General features: G+C 38.9%; 1 pseudogene; it reads left to right on the top strand.

Moving 5' to 3' along the window:
• Positions 1 to 10927: 10927 nt before the first annotated feature.
• LOC140602240 (cyclin-dependent kinase 4 pseudogene) lies at positions 10928 to 12216 on the top strand (annotated as a pseudogene).
• Positions 12217 to 20416: the final 8200 nt, after the last annotated feature.

The raw sequence follows: 20416 nt of genomic DNA, 5'->3' as shown, positions 1-20416 counted from the left end.
CATATATAATTTTAATGTTTATCTCAAGCAAAATTGCAAATAATAAAGGTATTCCTGTAGCTCTTATAACCTGGAAGGTATTTAGTATCTGAGAGGAAGCAACAGGAATGTGGGGCCTTAGAAGCCTTGGCTTTTCTATGGGCATTTCCTACCCTCAGAGAAAGAGAAGATGAGAACAGAAACTGTGAGGGCTAGACGTAATCCTTGTCACAAAAATAAACAGCACGCATATACACACACAGCTAAGATGACCGCAAGAATTCCTCCTGTCTTTTTTCCCCTCCAAAATTCAAATGACAAGAGTTTTTCATTAGGTTGAGTTTAAAGGGTATATTGACACTATCATTTGGGAAAAACCAGAAACTGGGAGGTGCCTTTAACACTGTCTTTTTCCTCACCCCACCCCTCCTCTGTGCATCCAAGCAAGCATGGTCTTCTCTTTTCAAGCTGCAGAATATGTTTGAAATCTGTCCACGTCTTGCCTTCCTCGCCCTCACCCAAGCCCACACCATTGCTTGCCTGGATCATCCCGGTAAACATACCTGTCTCCCCCCCTCAGTCTCTCCACGCTGATGGGCTGGGGAAGAAAATCTGAGGACGTCCATTTATCTCATCCTTTAAAATGGCTGTTTTTCTGTATTATATAATAATAAACATCACCTCCCAGACTCTCTGGCCTTTCATGTGTTCATCTGCCCTGTTCCAGAATACCTTATCTTAAGACTAAGCCTCGATTAACCATCTGTTTTTCCCTGAGGACTTTTGAGATGCCCCTGGACTATTCTTTCACCCGGACTCCCCAGCATCCTCTGAAAAGCTGTATTAAAGCACTCGGTGTGTACCTATTTCCACCTATTTCCATTTCTGTACCAAGATCACCTTCAGGACTTGGACTTTGTCATTCGTCTCGGTGAATGGTGTAAAGGAGGCATTTCATAAGTGACTGGAGCTCACTCATGTTCCAAGACTTTATTTCGATGAAAAAAAAAGTTTCAGCTTGCTTAATTTCGTAATTCTCAAAAAGTTACAACTATCCCTTAGAACACGGCAAATGCTCTGGGTATCTTCACAACTTTTATCAAGATACATTAGGTGCTTGGGATCCCTGGGTGGCTCAGCGGTTTAGCGCCTGCCTTCAGTCCAGGGCGTGATCCTGGGGTCCTGGGATCGAGTCCCGCGTTGGGCTCCCTGCATGGAGCCTGCTTCTCCCTCTGCCTGTGTCTCTGCCTCTCTCTCTCCTCTGTGTCTTTCATGAATTAATAAATAAAATATTTTTTAAAAAGATACATTAAGTGCTTGTATCTTACCCGTCTTGGGAAGAACCCATCTGGGCTAAAGGGGGTGGAAAGAGAGTTAACATTTTGCCTAGTTCTGATTTTTTTCTTCTCCCTCTTAGAGAAATGAAATTCAAAGACAGGGTGACTCAGAGACTGAGTGTAAACCTGGGATCATAGCAAAGAGTACATGAAAGTTGCTTCTGTACATATACACGAAGATATAAGAAGGAAGAAAAAAAGGCAAGAAAAGACACACCTGATGCTCTTTGTGGTAATCAGACAAAATAGAAATGTCAGAGTTAGAAAAGTGCTTTCCTGGGATTTAGGACAGGATGAATTTAAAACAGGGCAAGTAATTGGTTTTTTGTTAGAATAGTAACTTCATAGAGATCACTTATATCCATACCTCTTCCTCCCTGAACAACCTTATCCCAAAGTCACTTCAGATGATCCATACAGTAGCTACCAGATTCTACACACAGGCGATTCTTAATCTCAGTCCCTGGGCTGTTGAACTTTTAAGCCTGGATCCTAATAAGGGTTCGACTGGCTCCCTTGAGTACCAAGAACTGCTGTGGAACAGTTACCATACAAGGGCAGAGAAGCCTCCCAGGAGGGAAAGGGGGAGGAAGCCCTCGCTTCAGCACAGTGGTTACATAACCACAAGGGGAGCGCTGCAAAAGGAAAGGCTCTTTCTGCCTTCCTTAAAAATATTAAATTCTAAAAATGTCTGAAAGATACCTAACAAGTACATATGAGTTGCCAGAGTTAGTAACTTAAATATAATTAAGACCCAGAATATCAATTCAGTCTGATGGGCTTATGTGGCTATTTTAAATAACTTTAGATACTTAGTGTCCTCAAGAAACAGCCATAGAAACATACGTGTGCAGTATGTTTCAGTAAGAGCAGAATAAATGTCATTTCCTTTTTCATTGACAATGAGTTATGAATGTTGACCTAAAGACAGTCCCCAAACAAGCTGCATTCCAATAGTTCATTTCTAAGTCAGTTGTTAGGCACTTGGAACATAGTTTCCCATAGAAACAATTTTAGATGTGGCGGTTCAGATTTCCAGATATGGCCAAAGAAGCCCATTTGCCTATAAGTAATTTTACTAAAGACCTTAACCACCATGCATAGCAATGTTTGCCTTTTTTTTTTTTTTTTTTTAATAAGAAAATGTTTCCTGATTTCCTGCTTGGGATTTCCTGTAACTCATCTTCCCTTCCTATTCTTCAGGGTGGAGGATGCCCTAATTGTAGAGGCTGCTTGAGAGTTCGTGGTGGCGTGAAGCGGGGGAGGAGGAATGCAGGGAGAAGGAGGCTTCTCCAGCAGCAACAGCAAGGACTCCAGGGATAGAGCGAGGTCGGTGGAGTCCAGGCCCTGAAAGGTGGTACACCTGTGACAGTGACGTGTCATTATATTTGCATTGAGGGGTATTTTGTTTTGTCTTAGCAAGAACTTCCCAAATGTTCAGAATGATATAACTACCTCTTATTGAGCCCAGCATTAATTTCCGTGTCTATATTACTCCACATGATTCTCCAAACTCAACATCTGTGAGGCCAGTTGTTTTAACTGCGTATAAGAATGGGGGCACAAAGCTTAGGAATATTAAATGACTTCCTAAATTCATCCAGTTAGAGCCAGCACTTGAACTCAAACTTAGGTCTGACTCCAAATCCAGTATTTTGTTTCCCAAGGACTTAGGGAACACTTCGGACAACTTATTGTTTAGTTTTCCATTTAACAGCTGAATTAAGGCAGGAACTATCCCCCTCAATGAATAGAATGAATTACTGGATTCAAAAACTATGAAATGCTTTTTATGTGGATGATGTAAGGAAGTGTGTGCTGCAGATCTAGTGGAGACAGCTAGACATCCAAACATGAACATTTTGGCAACTTTACAGAGCAACAGAAGACCAGTGCTGCAGGGCACCTCGGTGGCTCAGTGGTTGAGGGTCTGCCTTTGGCTCAGGGCATGATCCTGGGGTCTTGGGATTGAGTTCCCCATCCAGCTTCCTGCAGGGAGCCTGCATCTCCCTCTGCCTGTGTCTCTGCCTCTCTGTGTCTCTCATGAATGAATAAATAAAATCTTAAAAAAAACAAACAGTGGGATCCCTGGGTGGTGCAGCGGTTTAGCCCCTGCCTTTGGCCCAGGGCGCAATCCTGGAGACCAGGGATCGAATCCCATGTCGGGCTCCCAGTGCATGGAGCCTGCTTCTCTCTCTGCCTGTGTCTCCACCTCTCTCTCTCTCTCTCTGTGTGACTATCATAAATAAATAAAAAAAATTAAAAAAACAAAAAACAAAAACAAACAGTGCCACAAGAAGTGATGTAACTTAACTCGTTATATGGAGCCTTAGGAGAGGTCACTGGGTGGCGCAGCAGTTTAGCGCCTGCCTTTGGCCCAGGGCGCGATCCTGGAGACCCGGGATCGAATCCCACGTCGGGCTCCCGGTGCATGGAGACTGCTTCTCCCTCTGCCGGTGCATGGAGCCTGCTTCTCCCTCTGCCTGTTTCTGCCTCTCTCTCTCTCTCTCTGTGTGACTATAATAAAAAAAAAAAAAAAAGGAGAGGTCACTAAGCTCTCAGTCTCGAAAAGCTCATGAAGGATGCTGGACTTGGGCTGCACCTTGAAGAAATGGGTTTAGATAGAGGGCATGCCTGATGAGGGGCTCAGCTGAGCAAAGTTTACATATTAATAATTGAGACAAAACTAGCTAGATTTGCTTCCTGTTACTAAGTGGAAAATAAGATTGGAAAAGTTGGGGCCAGACAGTGTGGAGACTTCTAGGATTTCTCTGTTATACCTTAACCTTTTGAACATGTATAGTTCAAAAGTAAAATTTATAAAAAAAAAAACAGAGGAAAAAATCCCCTCTCACAGAATTAACCACAAGTTTCCTGCGAATTCTTTCAGATATTTTTGTGCATATACAAGGAATTATAAATATATATATATTATTTCCCTTATGTTCAAAGGTAGCATATGGCCTATAAATTTTTGGTAGCAATTACATATATTTACATTATTTAAATGATTATTATTTATTTTTATTTTTAAAAAAGATTTTATTTATTTATTTATTCATGAGAGACACACAGAGAGAGAGGCAGAGACACAGGCAGAGGGAGAAGCAGGGAGCCCGATGTGGGACTCGATCCCAGGCCTCCGGGATCAAGCCCTGGGCCGAAGGCAGGCGCTAAACCACTGAGCCACCCAAGGATCCCCTAAATGATTATTATTTAAAATGATATGTTTACTTCTTAAAATATAATGGTATTTCCTAGTGTGGATTTATCAGACAAATACCAAGAATTGGGATCCAGAATAGAGACAGTGATATCCAGAGGTGGCCTCAGTCAACTTTGTATCTGTGGATCTAAACCCACAAGCTGTGGGTTTAGTTTGGTGAGGTGGATGGTCCTCTTTAGTGTTACTATAACACCATGTACACTCCTCTCCTTGGCTTTCTTCATGGCTTTCAATTACCTATTTATGTGTTTTACCTCACTCGATTAGAATTCTTTGAGGCAAATAGACTCTAGGACTCACTTATCTTTATATCATCAACATCTATAATAATGTCTGGCAAATAACAGTTCTTAAAAATAAATGCTCAAATGATTTAATGAGCAGATAAAAGGTTTGTTGAATGAATGTGAACAGTATGTTCAAGAAATGCCTTGAATAACTTAGCTAAGTCCTAGGGTATCAGAATATAAGGAGAAGGAATGGTATTTGATCTCTCTGATAATACAGTTTGATGAAACCCTGGAGAGATGTGTTAGGAAAGATCAAGCAGGAGAGAAAAAGAGGAAGATTAGGAGGGAGGAGAGAAGGAAAACTGAAGCAAGGTCTTTGAACCACCAAGAAGGACCTGGATCATGGGCAACAGCAGAGAGGGTGGCCTAAACAGGAAGCACCGGTGTAAAAAATAAATAAGCTACGGGAGGTAGCATGGTCAGAGTTGAAATAATGAAGGGCTCAAATTTAAGTTTTTTGTTTTTTAAATAGAGGAAACTGAGGAAAGTGAGGTTGAGCAGAGAGGCCTGGGTGGCAAATGTCTGAAATAATTGTAGGGACTGAGGAAAAGCTGACCGAAAGTAACAGCTGCCTTCTGGAATAGGGCCAATTATAACTTCAAGAAAAGCATTGATAAGCAATGCTCAGCGTCTGTTTGGGGCAGGAGATTATGAAGTTGCAAGTCTTTTGTGTCAAATTCTGTGTGAGGTGCTCTGGGCCTATAGAAATGAAAAATGAACATGTTCTCAAGCAGCTTATGTCTGGTACAGAGAAGGTCAACCCTTCAAAATATATTTGGTTCCAACATTAATCATCTTACTTTTAAATGATTTTATTTTTTTAAAAATATTTTATTTATTTATTCATGAGACACACACACACACACACACACACACACACACACACACACACACAGACGCAGGCAGAGGGAGAAGCAGGCTCCATGCAGGGAGCCCGATGCGGGACTCGATCCCAGGTCTCCAGGATCACGCCCTGGGCTGAAGGCGGCGCTAAACCACTGAGCCACCAGGGCTGCCCTTAAATGATTTTTTTTTTTTTGAAGATTTTATTTATTTGTTCATGAGAGACACAGAGAGAGAGGCAGAGACACAGAGGGAGAAGCAGGCTCCCCACAGGGAGCCGGATGCGGGACTCGATCTTGGGAATCTGGGATCACGCCCTGAGCCAAAGGCAGATGCTCAACCACTGAGCCACCCAGGTGCCCCTAAAATGATATTATAGCATTGCAACATAACGTGGCTGTCACGGCTTCTATTCTGTTCACATGTGAGAAAAGTTAAGCAACCTCTTAGATACTTTCCGTTATAGTTATGCAAAATAATTTTGATATCCTGGTACTTTATTCCCTGAAGCTGTGCTATGCCAAATGCTGACACTGTTCCAAAAAAGAAGTAATCTTTTTGGATCCCTAAGGGAATTGTTATAAAGTACATTTTTGTCCATTAAAAACAAACAAGCAAAAAAAACCAAACAAACAGGCCATTTCAATCCCATAACAAACTGATTTTATTAGGGTAGTTAAAGGCAAAATATTTGTTCCAGTTGACCTAAGAATCAAACCAAATCTGGTTGGATGGAAATTGTTAAGCAAGTTAAACTCAGTCAGGTGTGGGTCCCCAGAGCTCACATAACACAGGAAACACATGTAAGCAAGAAGTACATTTATTTAAACATGGTAACAACCACAACTAGACAGAAAAAAATTACACATCTGTTCAATTTAAATGTGTAAAAAGTTCCCATAGTGACTTTTCAAAATGTTATGAGAAACACGATGCCTTCCAAGTTCAGGCTTGCAAAATAACTCACCCTTTCTGCAACTCCGGTCTCCTAATTGGTAAGTTTTATTTTAGAGATGTCGTTTAGAAAGCACTTAGGCTTTATCTTTTGAAAGTAATCTTTAAACTAAAGATGTGTGAATAGTAATTACAAATTTTCTTTTTATTAATAGGTTCCAGCTAAAAGGCAGTACTTTTTTTTTTTTACAAATCTGTTTTTGATAATAGATTTCTAGCTCATTTTATACAGATCTGTTTAATAAAAAATTACGTAGAGTTCATTTCTAAAAACCCATGGCAAGAGCAGTTTAAAAAGTCTTCAAAGCCATTACCCTTCCTCTTCTATAAAATTCAGCTCTGCCTTATACTTCTCATTCTTTTTGGAGGATCTGCTCCTCATGAATAGGGACATCTTTTTCTTTTCTTTTCCTTTTCCTTTTCTTTTCTTTCTTTTCTTTTCTTTTCTTTTCTTTTCTTTTCTTTTCTTTTCTTTTCTTTCTTTTCTTTTCTTTTCTTTTCTTTTTTTTTCTTTTCTTTTCTTTTCTTCCTTTCCTTTTCTTTCTTTCTTTCTTTCTTTCTTTCTTTCTTTCTTTCTTTCTTTCTTTCTTTCTTTGTTAAGGAATTCATCGTCAAAACTCCCACAAATGTGCAAATAGATATGTTTGGAAATTTTTTGAAAATATTGTTGGAAATAGCATGAACCTGAAAATAGACCAAATGTCTGTCAATTTCAGTATATCTTAATAAAGAATTGAAGGAGAGATAGTTTTACAAGCAAAAGTTCAGGAGCTCATTGCCACTAAACCAGCTGTAGAAGAAAGTTAAAGTGTGTGTGGAGGGGTCCTGGTTGGCTCAGTTGGTTAAGCATCCAACTCAGGATTTCAGCTCAGCTCATATGCTCAGGGTTGTGGGGTCAAGCTCCAAGTCGAGCTCTGTGCTCAGCAGGGAATCTGTTTGAGATCCTTTCCCTCTGCCCCTCTTCCCGCTTGCATGTATACTCGTGCTCTCAAAATAAACAAATCTTAAAAAAGAAAGATATATTAAAAAGAATTCTTTAAGTGAAAAGCCATAACTAGAAAAAAATTATGAAAAGAAAAAGTTTTATAGTTAAAAGCAAACATATAGTAAAGGTAGTAGATTAATTACCTATAAAGCCAGTATGGAGGTTAAAATACAAAAGTAGAAAAATAAATAAAATCTACAAAAATTAGTCAAGGGATACACAAAATAAAAATATGTGAACTATGACATCATATACATAAAACATATAGGAGAGAGTAAAAATTTAGTGCTTTCAGAATGTATTTGAACTTAAGTGACCATCAACTTAATATAGACTGCTATATGTATAGGATGTTATCTATAAACCTAATGGTAATTATAAATCAAAACCTATAATACGTACACACAAAATAAAGAGAAAAGAAATTAAATATTACACTGAAGAAAGCCATCACACCACAAGGGCAAGAGCAAGAGAAGAAAGGAATAGAGAAAAACTACAAAGGGAGGAGGGGTGGGGGTGACTGGGTGACGGGCACTGAGGTGGGCACTTGACGGGATGAGCACTGGGTGTTATTCTGTATGTTGGTAAATTGAACACCAATAAAAAATAAATTTATTATTAAAAAAAGAAAAACTATAACAGAAAACAATGAACAAAATGGCAGAGTACACAGCTATCATTTAAATATAAATGGAGTAAATATTTCAATCAAAAGATAGGGTGCCTGAATGGATTAAAAAAAAATATCCAGGACCTTTGTATATGCTGCCTACAAGAGACTCATTTCATATCTGAAGATACATACCAACTGGAAGTGAAAGGATGGAAAAAGATATTCCTGTAAATGAAAGCAAAAAAAACTCCCCAAAACAAAGAGCAAGGGTAGAAGTACTTTTGTCAGACAAAATAGACTAAAAAAAAAAGACTGTAGAAAGAGACAAAGAAGGATATTACATAATGCCATAATGATAATGGGATCAATCCAACAAGAGGATGTAACAATTATAAATAACTATGCACCACCCAACATAGGGGCACCTAAACACATAAAGTAAATATGAACAGACATAAAGGGAGAAATGAACAATATTACAATAATAGTAGGTCACTTTAACAGTCAATTTACATCAATGGATAGATTATCCAGATAGAAAATCAACAAGGAAACAATGGCTTTGAATGATACATTAGACTACATGAATTTCAGAGGACTAAAATTATATCAAGCATCTTTTCTGACCACAACTGTATGAAACTAGAAATCAGTTATAAGAAAAAAACCTAGAAAAACCCCACAAATACTTGGAGGCTAAATAATATGCTACAGATAAGATAACCAATTGGTCAACAAAGAAATCAGAGACAATAAAAAATACATGGAGAAAAATAAAAACATAATAGTACAAAATCTTTGAGACACAACGAAGGCACAACTTTAGTGCTAAAAGGGAAGTTTATAGTGATACAGGCCTACCTCAAGAAACAAGAACTATCTCGAGAAACCTAACTTTACGTCTAAAGGAATTAGAAAAAGAACAAAGGGGTAGCCCGGGTGGCTCACCGCCTTCAGCCCAGGGCGTGATCCTGGAGACCTGGGATCGAGTCCCACGTTGGGCTTCCTGCATGGAGCTTGCTTCTCCCTCTGCCTGTGTCTCTGCCTCTCTCTCTCTCTCTTTCTCTCTGTGTCTCTCATGAATAAATAAAATCTTAAAAAAAAAAAAGAAAGAAAAAGAACAAAGTCCAAAATTAGATGAATAAAGGAAATAATAAAGTTTGGAACAGAAATACACAAAACTTAAAACTAAAAAATAGAAAAGAATCACTGAAACTAAGAGCTGGTTCTTTGAAAACATAAAGGAAATGGATAAGCCTTTAGTGAGACTCATCAAGAAAAAAAGAGACAGGACTCAAACATAATCAGAAATGAAGGAGGAAAAATTGCAATTGATACCAAGAATTTTAAGAGAATACTACAAAAAATTATATGCCAACAAATTGGAGAATCTAGAAGAAATGGATAAATTCCTAGAAACAGATCATCTTCTAGAAATGAATCAAGAAGAAATAGAAAGTCTCAACAGACCAGTTACTGGTAATGAAAATGAACTTGTAATCAAAAACTCCCAACAAACAAAGGTGCTGGACCCAGATGGCTTCACCGGTGAATTCTACCAAACATTTAAAGGAGAATTAATACCTACTCTTCTCAAACTGTTCCAAAAAAAAAATAGAAGGGACAAAATACTTCCAAATTCATTCTACAAGTCCAGAATTACCTTGATACCAAAACCAAACAAAGCAATATAAAACCAAAACCAATCCAAACCCAATCAAACCAAAACTGTAGGCCAATATCCCTGATGAGCACAGATGCAAAAATCTTCAACCAAATATTAGCAATTAGCTAATTAGCAAACTGAATTCAATAATACATTTAAACCAGCAATCACCAAGATCAGGTGAGATTTACTCCAGGGATGCAACTGGTTGTTCAACATTCGCAATTCAATCAATGTGATACGTCACATTAACAAAACAAAAGATAAAAACCATTATGACCACCTCAATAGATGCAGAAAAAGCATTTGACAAAATAAAATATCCATTCATGGTAAAAACTCTCCACAAAGTGGTTTTAGAAAGAACAGAATAAAAGTCACATAGGAAAAATCCACAGCTAACATATTCAACAGTGAAAACAGGAAAGTTTTTCCTCTAAAATGAGGAACAAGACAAGGATGTCTGCTGTCACCAATTTGGTTCAACACAGTTCTGGAAGTCCTAGCTGTAGCAATCAGACAAGAGAAAGAAATAAAAGGCATCCAAATTGGTAAAGATGAAGTTAAACTATTACTATCTCCAGATGACATGATACCACATATAAAACACACTAAAGATTACACCAAAAAATTATTAGAATAAATAAATTCAGTAAAATAGCAAGATACAAAATTAATACACGTAATCTGTTGCATTTCTATAAACTAATAATGTAGCAGAAAAAGAAATTAAGAAAACAATCCCACTTACAATTGTGTATAAAAAAATAGAATACCTAGGAATAAGTTTAATCAAGGAGGTGGATGGAAGACGTATATTCTGAAAACTATAAAAATACTGATGAAAGAAATTGAAAGCGAAACAAGCAAATGGAAAGATACACCAAGGCTCACAGAGTGGGAGAACTAGTATTGTTAAAATGTCCACACTACCCAAAGCAGTTTGCAGATGCAATGCAACCCCTATCAAAATACCAGCAGCACTGTCTATGGTCGGGCCGGAGCGTCCAGCCGCCCCGGACAGAGCTCCTGTAACGGGCCGCCCCTGCAGCACCCGGCGCCGGGTGAGGGTCTTCTCTGATCCGAGAATGGCTACTCCTCGGTACGAGCCAGTGGCTGAGATTGGGGTTGGTGCCTATGGAACGGTATACAAGGCCCGTGATCCGCACAGCGGCCACTTCGTGGCCCTCAAGAGCGTTAGAGTCCCTAAAGGAGGAGGTGCCGGAGGGGGCCTTCCCATCAGCACAGTTCCTGAAGTGGCATTGCTGAGGAGGCTGGAGGCTTTTGAGCATCCCAACGTTGTCCGGCTGATGGACGTCTGTGCCACTGCCCGAACCGACCGGGAGACCAAAGTGACCCTGGTGTTTGAGCACGTGGACCAAGACCTGAGAACGTACCTGGACAAGGCACCCCCACCGGGCTTGCCAGTGGAGACCATCAAGGATCTGATGCGCCAGTTTCTAAGAGGCCTAGATTTCCTTCATGCCAACTGCATCCTTCACCGAGACCTGAAGCCCGAGAACATTCTGGTGACCAGTGGTGGGACAGTCAAGCTGGCTGACTTTGGCCTGGCCAGAATCTACAGCTACCAGATGGCACTTACGCCTGTGGTTGTTACACTCTGGTATCCTGCTCCAGAAGTTCTTCTGCAGTCTACGTATGCAACACTATGCAACACCCGTGGACATGTGGAGAGTGGCTGTATCTTCGCAGAGATGTTTCGTTGCAAGCCTCTCTTCTGTGGAAACTCGGAAGCTGACCAGTTAGGCAAAATCTTGGACCTGATCGGGCTGCCCCCAGAGGATGACTGGCCCCGAGATGTGTCTCTGCCCCGAGGAGCCTTTTCCCCAAGAGGGCCCCCGTCCAGTACACACAGTGGTACCTGAGATGGAGGAGTCTGGAGCACAGCTGCTGCTGGAGATGCTGACTTTTAACCCACACAAGCGAATCTCTGCCTTCCGAGCCCTGCAGCACTCTTATCTACAAAAGGCAGAAGGTAACCCAGACTGAGCAGTGGAAAGGCTGCCACAGTAGCAAGAGGAGAGAAGCTGTCTTTTCTCTTCCTTGGAACACTTGAGTGGAGAGCTCCCCAAACTAAGAAGGCAGTCTTGGCCTTCATCTCTGAGGCTGTGGAAACAACTCCCACTTTTTACAGAGAATATTTGGCTGTCTTAATGACATTCCCTTTCCACCTCTCCTTTTGAGGCTTATCCTTCTCCTGCCCCCTCCTCCCCATTTTCATACACCAAGGGGTATGTCCCTTGTTCTCCCCTTTCTATCTTGATATTGGGATCTTTTTTATACAGGAAAAACAAAACAAAACAAAGAAAAAAAAATACCAACAGCATTGTATCAAACTACAAGAGACCTTAACTAGCCAAAGCAATCTTGAGAAGGTATCTTCGTAATCTCAGATTTCAAGATACACCACAAAGTTATGGTAATCAAAACAGTATGGTACTGGCACCAAAACATGAACACATAGATAAATGGAACAAGACACTGAACTTAGAAATAAACCCACACTTATATAGTCCATTAATCTATGACAAAGGAGACAAGACTGTACAATAGGGAAAAGACAGTCTCCTTAATAAGTGGTATAGGGAAAAACAGACAGCTACAAAGGAATGAAACTGAAGAGCACACACAAAAATAAACCAAAAAGGATTAAAGGTCTAAATGTGAGAGTTGAAACCATCAAACTCCTAAAAGAAAACATAGGCAGGCACCGGGATGGCTCAGTTGTTGAGTGTCTGGTTTTGACTTGGGTCATGATCCTGGGGTCCTGGGATCAGTCCCACATTGTGCTCCCCACAGAGAGCCTGCTTCTCCCTCTGCCTATGTCTCTGCCTCCTTCTGTCTCTCATGAATGAATAAAATCTTAAAAAAAAACCCATAGGCAGTAATCTCTTAACATTAGCCTTAGCATCATGTTATAGATATGTATTCTCAAGCAAGAGAAATAAAAGCAAAAATAAACTATTGGGAATACACCAAAAACAAACCTTTAGCATAGAAAAGGAAACCATCAACGAAACAAAAAAGCAAGCTGCTGAATGGGAGAAGATATTTGTAAATGAGAGATCTGATAAAGGATTAATATCCAAAATGTGTAAAAAATTTATGACTCAACACCAAAAGAACCAAACACTCCAATTAAAAAATGGGCAGAGAGGGCAGCCCGGGTGGCTCAGTGGTTTAGCACCACCTTCAGCCCAGGGTGTGATCCTGGAGACCTGGGATCGAGATCCACGTCGGGCTCCTTGCATGGAGCCTGCTTCTCCCTCTGCCTGTGTCTCTGCCTATCTCTCTCTCTCTCTCTGTGTTTCTCATGAATAAATAAATAAATAAATCTTTTAAAAAAATGGGCAGAGGACCTGAACATTTTTCTAAAAAGGATATACAGATGGCCAGCAGACACATGAAAAGGTGCTCTACATCACTAATCGTTAGGAGTAACGCAAACCAAAACCACAATTATCTGGAGGGTATTATGCTGAGTGAAGTAAGTCAGTCGGAGAAGGACAAACATTATATGTTCTCATTCATTTGGGGAATATAAATAATAGTGAAAGGGAATATAAGGGAAGGGAGAAGAAATGTGTGGGAAATATCAGAAAGGGAGACAGAACGTAAAGACTGCTAACTCTGGGAAACGAACTAGGGGTGGTAGAAGGGGAGGAGGGCGGGGGGTGGGAGTGAATGGGTGACGGGCACTGGGTGTTATTCTGTATGTTAGTAAATTGAACACCAATAAAAAATAAATTAAAAAAAAAAACCACAATTATTTATCACCTCACACCAATCAAAATGGCTAGTTTCAAAAAGACAAGAAATAACAAGTGTTGGCAAGGATGTGGAGAAAAGGGACCCCTTGTACACTGTTTATGGGAATGTAGATTGGTGCAGCCATGTGGAAAACAGTATGGAGCTTCCTCAAAAAATTAAAAATAGAAATATCAGGGGCACATGGCTGGCTCAGTCAGAAAAGCATGAGATTTTTTTTTTTTTTTAAGAGCATGCAACTCTTAATCTCAGAGTTGTGAGTTCAAGCCCCACGCTGGGTGTAGAGATTATTTAAGTAAAACTCTAAAAAACCCAGAAATATATCATCTAGGAATTCCATTACTATTTACCCAGAAAGAATGAAACTAATTTGAAAAGTTACATGCAATCTTATGTTTATTGAAGCATTATTTACAATAGTCAAAAAATGGAAGCAACTCAAATGTCCACTGATGGCTGAATGGCTAAAGATGTATATGTATACAATGAATTATTACTCAGCCATAAAAAAGAATGAAATCTTGCCATTTGCAATAACATGAATAGACCTAGAGGGTATTATTCTAAGCGAAATAAGTTAGACAAAAAAAGGCAAATACCATGCGATTTCACTTGTGGAATTTAAAAAACAAAACAAATGAACAAATGAAAAAATAGACTCCTAAATACAGATAATAAACTGGTAGTTACTAGAGGGGAGGTAACAGAGTTGTGTGTGTGTGGGGGGGGGGTTTGGACAAAGTCAGTGAAAGGGATTAAGAGGCACAAACTTCCAGTTATAAAATAAATAAGTCATGGAGATGAAAAGTACAGTATATTTACAGTATAGTACAGTAAATGTACAGCATACATTAACTTACAGTTAATATAATAATGTTACATGGTGACAGGTGATGTCTATGTTTCTCACAGTGAGCACCAATGTATAGCATTGTTGAATCACTATGTTGTACACCTGAAACTAATATAACATTGTATGCCAATACTCCAATTAAAAAAAAGCCCTGGGACGCCTGGGTGGCTCAGCGGTTCAGCGTCTGCCTTCAGCCCAGGGCGTGATCCCGGAATCCTGGGATCGAGTCCCACGTCGGGCTCCCGGTGCATGGAGACTGCTTCTCCCTCTGCCTATGTCTCTGCCTCTCTCTCTCTCTCTGTGTGACTATCATAAATAAATAAAAATTAAAAAAAAGAAAGAAATGTGAAAAATCTATGTAAAGAAAACTATGCAATCACTGGAAAAACACAAAGATATGCTTGAGCAAGTGGAAAGATGTCACTTGTTCTTGGTTCTTGAATAGGATGCTTCATCATCATGAAGATATCAAATATCCCTGTTAATTTATAAATTTAATACAATGAAATTTTTAAAATAGTACCAGGATTTTTTGTTCTGCAATTTTAAAGTTGAAACTAAAGTGTGATCTCAGGTCAGTTTGTCAACTTGAAATAAAACTGTGACTTAAAGAAGAAAGCTGTGGAGTGCCTGGGTGACTTAGTCAATTAAGTGTCTGACTCTTGATTTCGGCTCAGGTCATGATCCCAGAGTCCTGGGATCTAGCCCCACATGGGGTTCCTTGCTCAACAAAGAGTCTGCTTAAGATTCTCTCTCTCTTAAAAAAAAAAAATCTCTCCCTCTGCCCCTTCCCTGCTCCAGTGTGTGGGCACACACTCTAACAAATAAATACATCTTTAAAAAAATACAGAAGAAAGCTATTATATGCTGGCATTCTTCCAAGAAAAGAACTCATTACCATTGAGCCAGTCCTACTTCCTCTAGCTGATTTGCTGTCATGTGCAATGAGGATTGAGAATTACTAAATCATCCAGTTTCCAAAAGAAGCTGAAAAGTTTCAATTTGCATGTGACATTTTGCATGTGAATATGTTGGCAAGTAATTTAAATTAAAAAATAAAATATATTTTAGGCAAAATACACCTTGTAGGTCATATCTAGCCCACAGGCTGTCACAGTTTTTGACCTTTTGGATCAAATTTTTCTGTAAAGGGTCAGATAGTAAATAATGTTAGGATTTGCAGACCATAAATACTGTCTGTTGCATATTCCTGTCCATTTTTACATCATTAAAAAATGTAAAAGGACATCCTTAGCTTCAGGGGCTATAAAAACCAGGCCTTGGATCTGGCTCTAGGGATCGTAGTTATCCTGGTTAACAGAAATTATTAGCTCTGAGATTCAATAACTACTTCTAAAGACAGCCATATTATCTGACTTCTCTCACAAATATATATTTTTAAAAATAAGCTGGGATAAGCATATTTAAATTCACTGCTATGGGACATTTCATAATGCAGTACATTTTTCTCCTGGTATATGGAAAATATTCAGGAAGCATATCCTGAAAAGGAGTTTATGCATGATTTTAAGATACATTCCTACCATCTGTCACATTTTAACTGCTCTTACAAATGATGCCATTTGGCTGAAAAATGTTTCCTATTTTATTCCAATCATATTCTCAAAAACAGTTTTATCAGGTTTACAACTTAGACTTTTGTGTTCAAGAATTAAAAGGGTGGTTTCTTGTTTCTTGGCTGGCAGCTCTACTCATTTCCTTTTTTTAATCCCTTAAAGAGAAGCATGTTTAATAAAGTTGGATAATAGCATCTATTTCTGAGATAGGTCAAGACCTTTATAATCCTGTTAGACTAATGATGTGGCAAACATTAGAGGAAAAGTCGCATCCAATTCATTCTTACAGATCGTTTTGGTCCTGGACCAACCTCAGAAGGGACATCAGTGATATGAACTGGCCCTGAACAATTGTGCAACTTATTAGAAGACTATAAAATTTATTTCCTAGAATTCTTTAAAAATAGGATAGTGAGATTTTATTTATTTTTTTTAATTTATTTATTTATGATAGTCACAGAGAGAGAGAGAGAGAGGCAGAGAGACACAGGCAGAGAGAGAAGCAGGCTCCATGCACCGGGAGCCCGATGTGGGATTCGATCCTGGGTCTCCAGGATCGCGCCCTGGGCCAAAGGCAGGCGCCAAACCGCTGCGCCACCCAGGGATCCCGGATAGTGAGATTTTAAAAAAATAACTACATGTGAAGAAGATTGATAAAATGGGTATCACCTCTCAAATATCTTTTAGACTTCACAATTCACTAGAAAGCTATAGGGAGTATCAATCATAACATTATTCACCAAATCAAATCAGATCATGGATCACTAGTAATTTGACTGGTTCTACCCCAGTTATACTCACTCTTCACATCAATAACAAAACTAATCTGGGACTAAAGATTTCCTAGAACTTGGCTAGACCAATGCTCCTATGCTTCTTTATCAGTATCTCTAATATCAGGGAAGAGCAAACTTAAAAGCAGCTCTTAAAGTTAAGAACAATGATGTGCTAGCATAGGCAAGCCAAGTGTTAAATTGTTAAGTAACAGTGAGCCACCTGTTAAACACAGCCATCACTACAGATTAAATTACATAAACTATGACGAACCATTATATATTAAAAGCAATGATATTGAAGTTAAAAACTCACCACTCCCTAATTATTTTACATTTTATCCTTCTTGGTGTTCTTTACATTATTTACATCTATTACATGTGTATGGTAGAAATACTATATACTGATGTGCTATTGAGCATCTTTTCCTAACTCTCTGAGTTGAGCATCACAAGGTGATGCATTGTCATCATACTGGAAATCTGAAATTGACTATACTGACAGTATTTACACCACACAAATAGGCAAATAATAGAAATCAGGTCCCATCCTACTTCCCAAAGAGTCCGTTTAATTAAACATTTAAAAGTGCATTACTTGTGGGTGCCTGGGTGGTGCAGTTGGTTAAGTATCCAGTTTTGGCTTCTGTTGTGATCTCATGGTCCTGAGATCGAGCCCTGCGTTGGGCTCCATATTGAACATGGTCTGCTTGAGACTTTCCTTCCCTCTCCCTCTGCCCCCACCCTTCCCTGTTCATGCTCTCCCTCTCTCACAAATAAAATGTAAAAAAAAAAAAAAAGCAGCATATTACTGGCTTGGGAGGGTAGCATAGCTTCTGGCTGGCTCGTGTACAGACCCCACGTCAATTATTCTTGTGCTAGGCCCATAAAATAGACGTAAAAAAGAAGCTGCCAAACAGTTGAATACACAATTTTCACAAATGCCATGGAGCATTCTCCAGGACAGATGATATGCAAGGCCACAAAACAAGTCTCAATAATGAACAAGACTGAAATCATATCAAGCATCTTTTCTGACCATAATGGTTTGTTTGTTTGTTTGTTTGTTTATTTATTTATTCATGAGAGACAGAGAGAGAGAGAGAGAGAGGCAGAGACACAGGCAGAGGGAGAAGCAGGCTCCATGCAGGGAACTCGACATAGGACTCTATCCCGGGACTCCAGGACCATGCCCTAGGCCGAAAGCAGGCACCAAACTGCTGAGCCACCCAGGGATCCCGACCATAATGGTTTAAATCTAGAAATCGATTATAAGCAGAAAACTGGAAAAATCGCAAATATATGGAGATTAAACATGCTACTTAACAACCAATAGGACAATAAAGAAATCAAGAAGAAATTAAAAAATACATGGAGACAAATGGAAATACAACATACTAAAATCTATGGGATGCAGCAAAAGCAGCTCTAAAGGGAAGTTTAAAGCCATACGGGTCTACCTACCTCCAGAAACAAGAACAATCTCAAATAAAATATCTAACATTATACCTAAAGGAATTAGAAAAAGAATAAAGCCCAAAGTTAGTAGAAGGAAATCATATATATCAGTGCAAAAATAAAGGAAATAGAGTAGGAGAGACAATAGAAAAGATCAGTGAAACTAACAGCTGGTTCTTTGAAAAGGTAAATTGATTAACCCTTAGCTAAACTCATTGAGAAATAAGAGGGCTGGGGCACCTGGTTGGGTCAGTTCATAGAGCATGTGACTCTTGATCTCAGGGTTGTAAATTTGAGCCCCATGTTGAGTACAGAGATTACTTAGAAATAAAATCTTAAAAAAAAAAAAACAACGGGAAAGCTCAAATAAACTCAGAAACGAAAAAGGAGAAATTGCTACTGATGCCACAGAAATAAAAGGATAGTAAGAGTCAATTATGAATAATTATATACCAACAAACTGGACAACTTCGAAAACTTGGATAAATTCTTAGAAATACACAATCTTCAAAGATGGAATCATGAAGAAATAAAAAATCTGAATAGACCAGTAGTAAAAAAAACTCCCAATGGATAAAAGCCCAGGACTAGCCATCTTCACCAGTGAATTCTATCAAACATTCAAAGAAGATTTAATACTTACCCTTTTCAAACTCTCCAAAAAAGAAAAAAACAAAACAAACAAACAAAAAAACGTGAAGAGAAGGGAATGCTCCTAAATTCATTTTATGAAACCAGCATTACCCTGATAACAAAACCAAAGGACATCTAAACACACACACACATAATTTACAAGCCAATACTCATGATGAACCTCGATACAAAAATCCTCAACAAAATATTAGCAAACTGAATTCAATAATACATTAAAAAGATCATACACAGGATGCCTAGGTGGCTCAGCGGTTGAGCCTCTCCCTTCAGAGCCCAGAGCGTGATCCAGGAATCCTGAGATTGAGTCCCACATCGGGCTGCCCACAAGGCCTGTTTCTCCCTCCTCCTGTCTCTGCCTCTCTCTCTGTGTCTCTCATGAATATATAAATAAAATCTTAAAAAAAAAGATCATACACTATGATCAAGTGGGATTTATTCCAGGGATGGAAAGATGGTTCAACATTTGCAAATCAAAAAAAAAAATTTGCAAATCAATCAGTGTGACATAACACATTAACAAAATGAAGGATAAAAATCATATCATTTCAACAGATGTAAAAAAGGCAGTTGATGGGATCCCTGGGTGGCGCAGCGGTTTGGCACCTGCCTTTGGCCCAGGGCGCGATCCTGGAGACCCGGGATCGAATCCCACATCAGGCTCCTGGTGCATGGAGCCTGCTTCTCCCTCTGCCTGTGTCTCTGCCTCTCTGTCTCTCTGTGACTATCATAAATAAATAAAAATTAAAAAAAAAAGGCAGTTGATAAAATCCAATACTGATTTATGATACAAACTCTTGACAAAGTGGATACAAATAGAACATAATGTATCATAATAAAGGCATTATATGACAAGCCCATAGCTAACACCACATTCAACAGCAGAAAAGCTGAAAGCTTCTCCCTTAAGATCAAGAGCAAGACAAGGATGCCTACTCTCACCACTTTTATTCAACATAGTGTTGGAGCCCTAACCAGACCAATTAAACAGGAAAAAGAAAAGGCACCGAAATTTAGAAAGGAAGAAGTAAAACTATCACTATCTGTGAACATGATTTTATATGCAGAAAGCCCTAAACACTCCACCAAAAACCCATTAAACAAATTCAGTAAATTTGGAGGGTACAAAATTAATATACAAAAATATTTTACATCTTTATAAATTAACAACAAACTAACAGAAAAATCCCAAATAGGCCAAGCAATCTTGAGAAAACAAAATTGAAGGTATCACATTTCCTAACTTCAAACTATATTAGTCAAAATAGCATGGTATTGGCATAAAAATAGAAACATAGATCAATGGAACAGATAGCCCAGAAATAAACCCAAATGTATATGGTCAATCAGTTTATGACAAAGGAGGCAAAAATATACAATGGGCTTAAGGGCAGTATCATTAATACCCGGTGATTGGAA

Source organism: Canis lupus, chromosome 13 (assembly GCF_048164855.1).
Source record: "Canis lupus baileyi chromosome 13, mCanLup2.hap1, whole genome shotgun sequence".
Taxonomy (NCBI): Eukaryota; Metazoa; Chordata; class Mammalia; order Carnivora; family Canidae; genus Canis; species Canis lupus.
Note: the sequence above shows the minus strand (reverse complement) of the source record. Positions and strands in the feature narration are given on the sequence as shown.